Source organism: Cibotium barometz, chromosome 4, assembly GCF_041138505.1.
Source record: "Cibotium barometz isolate CiBa-2024 chromosome 4, ASM4113850v1, whole genome shotgun sequence".
NCBI lineage: Eukaryota > Viridiplantae > Streptophyta > Polypodiopsida > Cyatheales > Cibotiaceae > Cibotium > Cibotium barometz.
The window spans coordinates 45,338,224-45,348,032 of record NC_141049.1 but is presented as its reverse complement, the minus strand read 5'-3'; positions in this window follow the sequence as shown (position 1 = coordinate 45,348,032).

Genomic DNA, 9,809 nt, shown 5'->3' with positions numbered 1-9,809 from the left:
TGTATACACACACACACATATGCATGTATGTGTATAAACACATACATACATGTATATGTGTATATGTGTATCTATATACACACACATACACACATGTATGTATGTATGTGTGTACACACACACAAATACATGTGTGTGTGTGTAAACGTCATAACTTATATTTATGTAAGTGAATATATGAACTTCATGAGATTTAAGTGAATATATGACCTAACTAAGAAAAAAATATCTCATTGATACTAGAGTAATAAATAAATAAAAAGTGGTAGGGTGTTCCAAGTAAATTAATATTTTTAAATAAATACCTTATTCTAAAGAAGATAAAGAATAAATAAAAAAGAAAGTATGTCTTATTTAAGTAGATTAAATTTAAAAAAGTAGTATTTTTATATGATTTTTTATCTTTAATAATTCTGAAAGAAAATAAAATTCAAAAATTCTGAGCTACCGCCCGATGGTAGTTGAATGTTGGCTTTTTCACAATCACAACAATGCATACATGCATGCACATATTGTTTTGCTTTGTTAAGAAAAAAGGGGCTTAGAAATTAAAAATTGGCTATAAGGATCATCCCCTTATCCTTGAAAGAAAAAGCGGATATAAAGACCATCTTGCACTAAATTTTGTGCCACTTTCCAAAACCAATCTGATCTCTCATCCTCATTATGGTTTTGCTCACCTTATCGCTTTTCAACCAAAATTCACGAATCATCATTTTTTAATCAGAATCCAGATCAACTCATCAGTTCTCAACAAGAATTTTAAAATCATATGAACCACATTCGAATTCGTCATCTGGATAGCATTTTTGCTTATAATTTCAAGAACTTAGATTTACTCGTATATACTGCCAGTAAAGAGCTGTAGTTATACCCTCGGTATATACGGGTAGTCACGGTCCTTGGAATTTTAAGGTAAATACCATCATGTCTAGGCCTCAAGCAAGTCAGGGATTCCATGCAATTGCACTACTTCCATCTGAAGACCCAATCACTAATTTATGAATTTCAGTCTGAATATCAATTTGTATATCAATTTGTATGAATTTCATTACACATTTCTAACTTTTTATTGTTACTTCATAAATTTTTGACATTTTTGGCTTCTTGGTTGATCCACTTTAGCCAATTCGCTCTGATACCAGCTGAAAGATCCCTGTCCCCTTCATGCAACAAATTCTAGGGTGCTAGAAGTAGAAGTAGCACTTCTTGCGTGGGGCAGGATCCCTCACTTAGGGCCTCGCCCACGTATATCCGGACAAGAGACTAATCCCTCGATTCTTCCAAAACCGAACCCGGAAAAACTTCCCTCGCCTAGAAAGCACGGGCGATTTCTTTAGGATATTTCTACTTTAACATAGTCAAGAGCCTTAACTAATTGAACTGATCTGACCAAACCCATAAGTCCCATAGTCCGATCAAGGAAAAGACTTACACTTGGATCATAGAGACCAACACTTTTTTCCTCATTGAGAGGCACAACCGTTGATTCTTTTCCATAGAACAATTTTTATCTGGGATTTACTTTATCTATCGTACCAACAGAATTGAGTCTCAATTTAGGGATCCATCAGTCCAGCCTATCCCGTGGGTTAGTCAACCGCCCAGCCACTATAGTGATGGGATCCATTTAAGAATTTGGTTAGGTTTTGTCTCGGGTACCAGGGAAAAGAGTTCCCAGGCTCCCTAGCCGGATATTCATGCAAACTTAAAACTAGTCACACCACTTACACACCCAATATGAAATTGCCTTTTTCACAGGTTCAGCTGTCTTTAAAACAATCTTTTAATGAAACTACAGTATCACTGATCATAATCCTCCAAAATATCCGGTTGAATCCTAATTTCCAATTTTTCCTTCATCGGTGTACCTATAGCATCATTGGCAACCAGAACGCTCACCACCTGTCCACTCAGGGGCCTTTCGATAGTTCCTAGCTCATAGTACCCAGCAATATATTCACTTATAAAAATCAAAATGGAATCTCCGTTGAAGATCAGCAAGATCAACCAATAGATCCATATAAAAGAGCCATGGACTCATCCGTTGAGGACCAGCAAGGTCAATCAACCAGATCCATGCCCGAATTCAGAAAACAACTCTTACTCCTTGTTCCAATATCTTCCACGACGCACGTGTGGGTATCTTTGATGACCCAAAGCCCGAGCATCGTATGGTCAGCACCCTCTAGGATCCTTCGCAGGTCACCTAGCACTTCACTCATAGGTCGCTTCTTTAGTCCCTCATCCATCGTATCGGAAGCTCACCATTTAAATCGAACCAAGGCTGGCGACCGACCTTGCTATGCGAGACATCCTCCATTGACTCTCCGTCAAATGTTGCAGCTTTATCAGTTAGGTCTCCACGACCTCATTCACAAGATGGACAAAATGCTTCCCCACCATTCTTGACATAAACAGTCATTTAAAAATAGGTCATAAATACAGTTTCTATAATGAACTCCGTCTTTCCACATTGTTCCACATCAATCCACATTATTTAATCCACATCCATTTCATATGTGTTCCCATTCTCATCCAATCACATCATTTTCATCTCATCACATCTTTCCTCTTTTATCCTCATCATCCACTCGCATCTACACATATCCACATCCATTTCATATGTGTTCCCATTCTCATCCAATCACATCATTTTCATCTCCTCACATCTTTCCTCATTTATCCTCATCAGATCTCATCCACTCGCATCTACACATATCCACATCTGATCACATCACATTCATTCACGTCTCATCCATTCATATCTACCCCGATCCACATCACATCACATCATATCCATTTCACCTCACATCTCATTCATTCACATCTATCCCGGTTCACATCCCATCACATCACATTCATTCATATCACATATCATCCATTCACATCTATCACATCACATTCATTCATATCCATCACATTCATTCTCATCACCATCCCATCACATACATTCTATCCACATAACATCCCATCACATCTATCCACATCATATCTCATTCACACACATCGCATCTCATTCATCTACATCCATCCAATTGTTCACATGTACGACTACCCACATCTATCCATACATTCATACCACTTCACATCCACATATATTCATGTCACATCACATCTTTTTACATCACATCACATTCTATACACATCCACATCCATTCTTTCACATACACATACACATCCACATCCATTCTTTCACATCCATTCTTTCACATACACATCCACATCCATTCTTTCACATCCACATCTATTCTTTCACATACATTCTTTCACATACATATCCACATCCATTCTTCACATACACATTCACATCCATTCTTTCCAATACACATCCACATCCATTCTTTCACATACACATCCACATCCATTCTTTCACATACATCCACATCCATTCTTTCACATATACATTCACATCCATTCTTCACATACACAACCCAAACCCATTATTCATATACACATTCACATCCTTTCTTCACATACACACCCACATCCATTCTTCACATACACATTCACATCCATTTTCATCATATATCATCCATTCACAATCCCATATCATTCATTTACATCCCGATTCCCAGGACATCACATCTTATCCATTCATTCACATCTATTTGATTCACATGTCATCACATCTCATTCATTCACATCATATCTCATCACATCTATTCACATCACAAAAAGGTAAAGAGAAAGTGGTTGAGCCCCTTGTTATGTCTGATATTTCTATAGGGCATTCTCTTGTTGATGGAGAGTCTAGTGGCTCGGAGATGAGCTATGAGACCCCTCTACCCCCTCCAGCATTCTGGCGTAAGACAGTCCTTTAAGAAAACAGGGTTTCTATGCAAGTTTTCAGTTTGATTTTCTTTTGAATACAAGGAGTATTTCTTGAATCAGTATCCCCAAAACTTCTTGATCGGAATCCTAAATTTCATACCAGAATTCCTTGAATTTTATAACCTTGATCCTCAGATCAATTCGAAGGGTCTCAAACTTAGTTTCATATTTGGCGGGAGTTTTGAGTGTATTTTTCTAAACTGGTCACACTCCTTTTCTCAAAACTAACGAAAGAGTTTGGTCTTGGTCATAATTTGATTATTCTCAAGGTTCGAGTCCGGTAAGATTTTTCCTGAACTATCTTTCTCGAAAAGGTTTGATAACTCAGTTACTATTTTACTAAATTTCTTTCTTTGAATATTCACTTAACTCATTTCTAAATTATTTATGAATTCCAATGAGGAATAAATTAATCATTTATCTCAATATTTTGATCTTGATAGATTTTCTGAATTTTCTTTTTACAATCCGTGTGAATATAACACGATAGAAATTTCTCTCTTAGAGTAGTTAATTATTCATTTATCAAATACTCATAGAATTTTCAACATAGAATTTAAGAGAATTCTAATTTTGATATAAAAATTCTTTATGCATAAAAGTCAACTTCAATGGGAATAACACTTTTATATATAAAAAATCCTATTATGCATAAAATCAATTTTAATAGGAATAACACTTTTAAAATAATAAAAAATTCTTTATGCATCTATTTATACATAAAAAATAATTTTTATAAGAATAACGCTTTTATAATAAAAAATTCCTTTATGCATCTTTCTATGCATAAAAATCAAATTTAATAAGAGTAACACTTTTGTAATAAAAAAATTTACATTATGCATCTTTCTATGCATAGAAATCAAATTTCATAAGAATAATATTTTTGTAATTAAAAAAATTCCATTATGCATCTTTCTATGCATAGAAATCAAATTTAATAAGAATAACACTTTTGTAATTAAAAAAATCCATTATGCATCTTTCTATGCATAGAAATCAAATTTAATAAGAATAACACTTTTGTAATAAAAAAAATTCCATTATGCATCTTTCTATGCATAGAAATCAAATTTAGTAAGAATAACTTTTGTAATTAAAAAAATTCTTTATGCATATTTCTATACATAGAATCAATTTTAATAAGAATAACACTTTTGTAATAAAAAAAATCCATTATGCATCTTTTTATGCATAGGAATAAAATCTAATAAGAATAATACTTTTGTAATTAAAAAAATTCCTTTATGCATCTTTTTATGCATAGAATGAAATTTAATAAGAATACCACTTTTGTAATAAAAAGAAAAATAAATCCTTTATGCATCTTTCTATGCATAAAATCAATTTTAATGAGAATAACACTTTTGAAATAAAAATAAATCTTTTATGCATAAAATCAATTTTAATGAAAACAATACTTTTATAGTAAAAATTTCCATTATGCATCTTTCTATGCATAGAAATTAAATTCAATGAAAACAACACTTTTATAATAAAATTTTCCATTATGCATCTTTCCATGCATATAAATTAAATTCAATGAAAATAACACTTTTATAATAAAAAAATTTCCAATATGCATCTTTCCATGGATATAAATTAAATTCAATGAAAATAACACTTTTATAATTTTTTTTTTCAATATGCATCTTTCCATGCATATAAATTAAATTCAATGAAAAGAACACGTTTATAATAAAAACAATTTCTATTATGCATCTTTCTATGCATAGAATTCAAATTCAATAAAAACAACACTTTTATATTAAAAAGATTTCCAATATGCATCTTTGTATGCATAGAATTTAATTTCAATAATTAATATCAATGATATCCATGCATATTTATAGATGAATATGTACATGGAGTAAATAAAAATATTTCTTTTAGAATGCACAAACGGTGGGAATTACTCTTATTGAATAACATAAAAATAAACTTTTTTTTCTACAAAATTTAAGAAAATTTTGCCATAACCTCCTTTGTATGGCTGACCATTTCTCAATTTTTACATTCTAATATCAATTTAAAATTAATCCCAATTTTAGGTAAAATACTCTAATCTACTCAATTTTTACTTTTTAGAGTGTAAACAATAAGAAAAGTTTAATCAATTTATTTGTTACTCAATCTAGGATAAAGAAAGACTGAATTCTTAAAGAAGAGAAGGGGTAGCCTTTTCATCAAGGCATAACATTAAGATTCACATTAATCAACTAAAAAAAGCAAGAAATCAGAAAACCGTAGATTAGAAATTAAAAAGTATAATTTTCAGCTTACATGGAGTTTTGTGAGCTTTCCTTTGGCTTGAGGGATTGAGGGTTCTACTCTTGTTTGGATCAAGAGTGGCCACCAATTCTTTTGGAGAGAATTTAGTCAAAAACAATTGAATTATCAAATGAATTCAATGTAATTGGCTCTGGGAAGGAGTAGAGTAACAATGCATAAACACTATTAACCTTTTACAAAAGGGGGAGGCTTCTATTTATAGGAAAAAATGAGCCTCTAACCAAGCAAACTGATTCTAGAATTTTCAAGATCAGTTTCGTCAATTTTGACCATTTTTGGGTCAGTTTATCTTACTTTTTGGATCTAGTTAAAACATGAGAGAGGAGAGATAAAAATATCTCATTATTTATGAGTTTAAAACTTCTCCACACATGAAATAGGCACCTCCTTCATGAGGGCACATCCCCACACTGAGATGTCAAAAATGCATTATTTCCTCTAAATATCTCTTCCTTTTTAACTAATAAACCTTGTCCTTAGTCAACTCTTTATCATTAACTCATTTTTGGGGGATTTTCTTTTATTCTTTAATTTATCTCCTCCCTACATTTGGATTAATCTTATTGGTTCATAGGAACCTTAATTGGAGCATAATTTAAAAATTTCTGAAAATCTGGACCGTTAGGCTAAGGTCCTTCTTACCTATTTTCAATTAATTCCAATTGCACATTGGAAAGTTCTTTTTGAGTTTCTGTGTCAGGGGAAACCACTTTAGACACTAGGAGGATTTTTATATCCAAAAATATCTCAATTTTGAATTACCTCCCTCTAGATATTTTCTCTCTCTAGGCCAAAACAAGGTAAAACAAGATCTTTCTTTTTTTTCAGAGAGGGGGATAATCACATCTTTTCTCATTTATCCGCATCAGATCTCATCCCATATCCACATCACATTCATTTACATCTCATTTTTTCTCATTTATCCGCATTAGATCTCATCCACTCGCATCTACCCATATCCACATCACATTCATTCACATCTCATCCATTCATACCACATCACATTTACTCACATCACATCTCATTCATTTTACCTCACATCTCATTCATTCACATCTATCCCGATTCACATCTCATTCATTCACACCTATCCTGATTCATATCCCATCACTTCATATTCATTCATATCCATCATATTCACATTCATTCATATCTATCATATTCACATCCACATATATTTATGACACATTACATCTCTTTCCATCACATCACACTCTTTCACATACACGTCTATATCCATTCTTTCACATACTTATTCACATTAATTCTTTCACATATACATTCACATCCATTCTTCACTTATACATTTACATTCATTTTCATCACATATCATCCACTCATATCCCATATCATTCATTTATATCCTGATTCACATGACATGACATCTCATCTATCTAATTCACATCACATCTTATCACATCTACTCAACTCACATCTCATCACCTCTATTCACATCACAACCACCCATCCATTTATTCACACTTATCTGATTCTCATCACATCTCGTTACCTCTATTCACCTCACATCTCATCTCCTCTTTTGACATCACATCACATCTCATCTCCTCTTTTCACATCACATCCATCCATCCATTCACATCTATCTGATTTACATCACATTTATTCACCTCACATCTCATCACCTCTATTCATATCACATCCATCCATCCATTCACATCTATCTGATTCACATCACATCTCATCACATCTATTCACCTCACATCTCATCACCTCTATTCACATCACATCCATCCATCCATCCATCTACATCTATCTGATTCACATCACATCTCATCACCTCTATTCACATCGCATCCATCCATCTATTCACATCCATCTGATTCATATCACATCTCATCACATCTATTCACGTCACATCTATCTGATTCATATCACATCTCATCACATCTATTCACGTCACATCTCATCACCTCTATTCACATCACATCCATCCATCCATTCACATCTATCTGATTCACATCACATCTCATCACATCTATTCACCTCACATCTCATCACCTCTATTCACATCACATCCATATATCCATTCACATCTATCTGATTCACATCATATCTCATCACATCTATTCACCTCACATCTCATCACCTCTATTCACATCACATCCATCCATCCATTCACATCTATCTAATTCACATCACATCTATTCACCTCACATCTCATCACCTCTATTCACATCAGATCTATCCACCCAACTCACATCTATCTGATTCACATCAGATCTCATCACATCTATTCATATCACATCTCATTACCTCTTTTCACATCACATCCATCTATTCACATCACATCTCATCACCTCTATTCACATCACATCCATTCATCACATTCACATTTATCTGATTCACATCACATCTCATCACACATCTATTCACCTCACATCTCATGACCTCTATTCACATCACATCCATCCATTCACATCTATCTGATTCACATCACATCTCATCACATCTATTCATCTCACATCTCATCACCTCTATTCACATCACATCCATCCATTCACATCTATCTGATTCACATCACCTGATTCACATCACATCTCATCACATCTATTCATCTCACATCTCATCACCTCTATTCACATCACATCCATTCACATCTATCTGATTTACATCACATCTCATCACATCTATTCATCTCACATCTCATCACCTCTATTCACATCACATCACATCACATCTATTCATCTCACATCTCATCACCTCTATTCACATCACATCCATTCACATCTATCTGATTCACATCACATCTATTCATAGAATTTAAACATAGAATTTAAGATAATTCTAAACTTTGATATAAAGATTCTTTACGCATCTATTTATGCATAAAAATCAACTTCAGTGTGGGAATAACACTTTTGTAAAAGTCCTTTTATGCATCTATTTATGCATAAATTCAATTTTAAGGAAAATAACATTTTTGAAATAAAATTAAATCCTTTATGCATCTTTGTAGGCATAAAATCAATTTTAATGAAAATAACACTTTTGAAATAAAATTAAATCCTTTATGCATCTTTCTATGCATAAAATCAATTTTAATGAAAATAACACTTTTGAAAGAAAAATAAATCCTTTAAATAACTCTTTTGTGCATCTTTCTATGCATAAAATCAATTTTAAGAAAAATAACACTTTAGAAAGAAAAATAAATCCTTTATGTAGCTTTCTATGCATAAAATCAATTTTAATGAGAATAACACTTTTGAAATAAAAATAAATCCTTTATGCATCTTTCTATGCATAAAATCAATTTTAATGAGAATAACACTTTTGAAATAAAAATAAATCTTTTATGCATCTTTCTATGCATAAAATCAATTTCAATGAAGACAATACTTTTATAATAAAAATTTCCATTATGCATCTTTCTATGCATAGAAATTAAATTCAATGAAAACAATACTTTTATAATAAAAATTTCCATTATGCATCTTTCCATGCATATAAAATAAATTCAATGAAAATAACACTTTTATAATTAAAAAAATTCCAATATGCATCTTTCCATGCATATAAATTAAATTCAATGAAAATAACACTTTTATAATTTAAAAAAATTTCCAATATGCATCTTTCCATGAATATAAATTAAATTCAATGAAAATAACACTTTTATAATTTAAAAAAACTCTATTATGCATCTTTCTATGCATAGAATT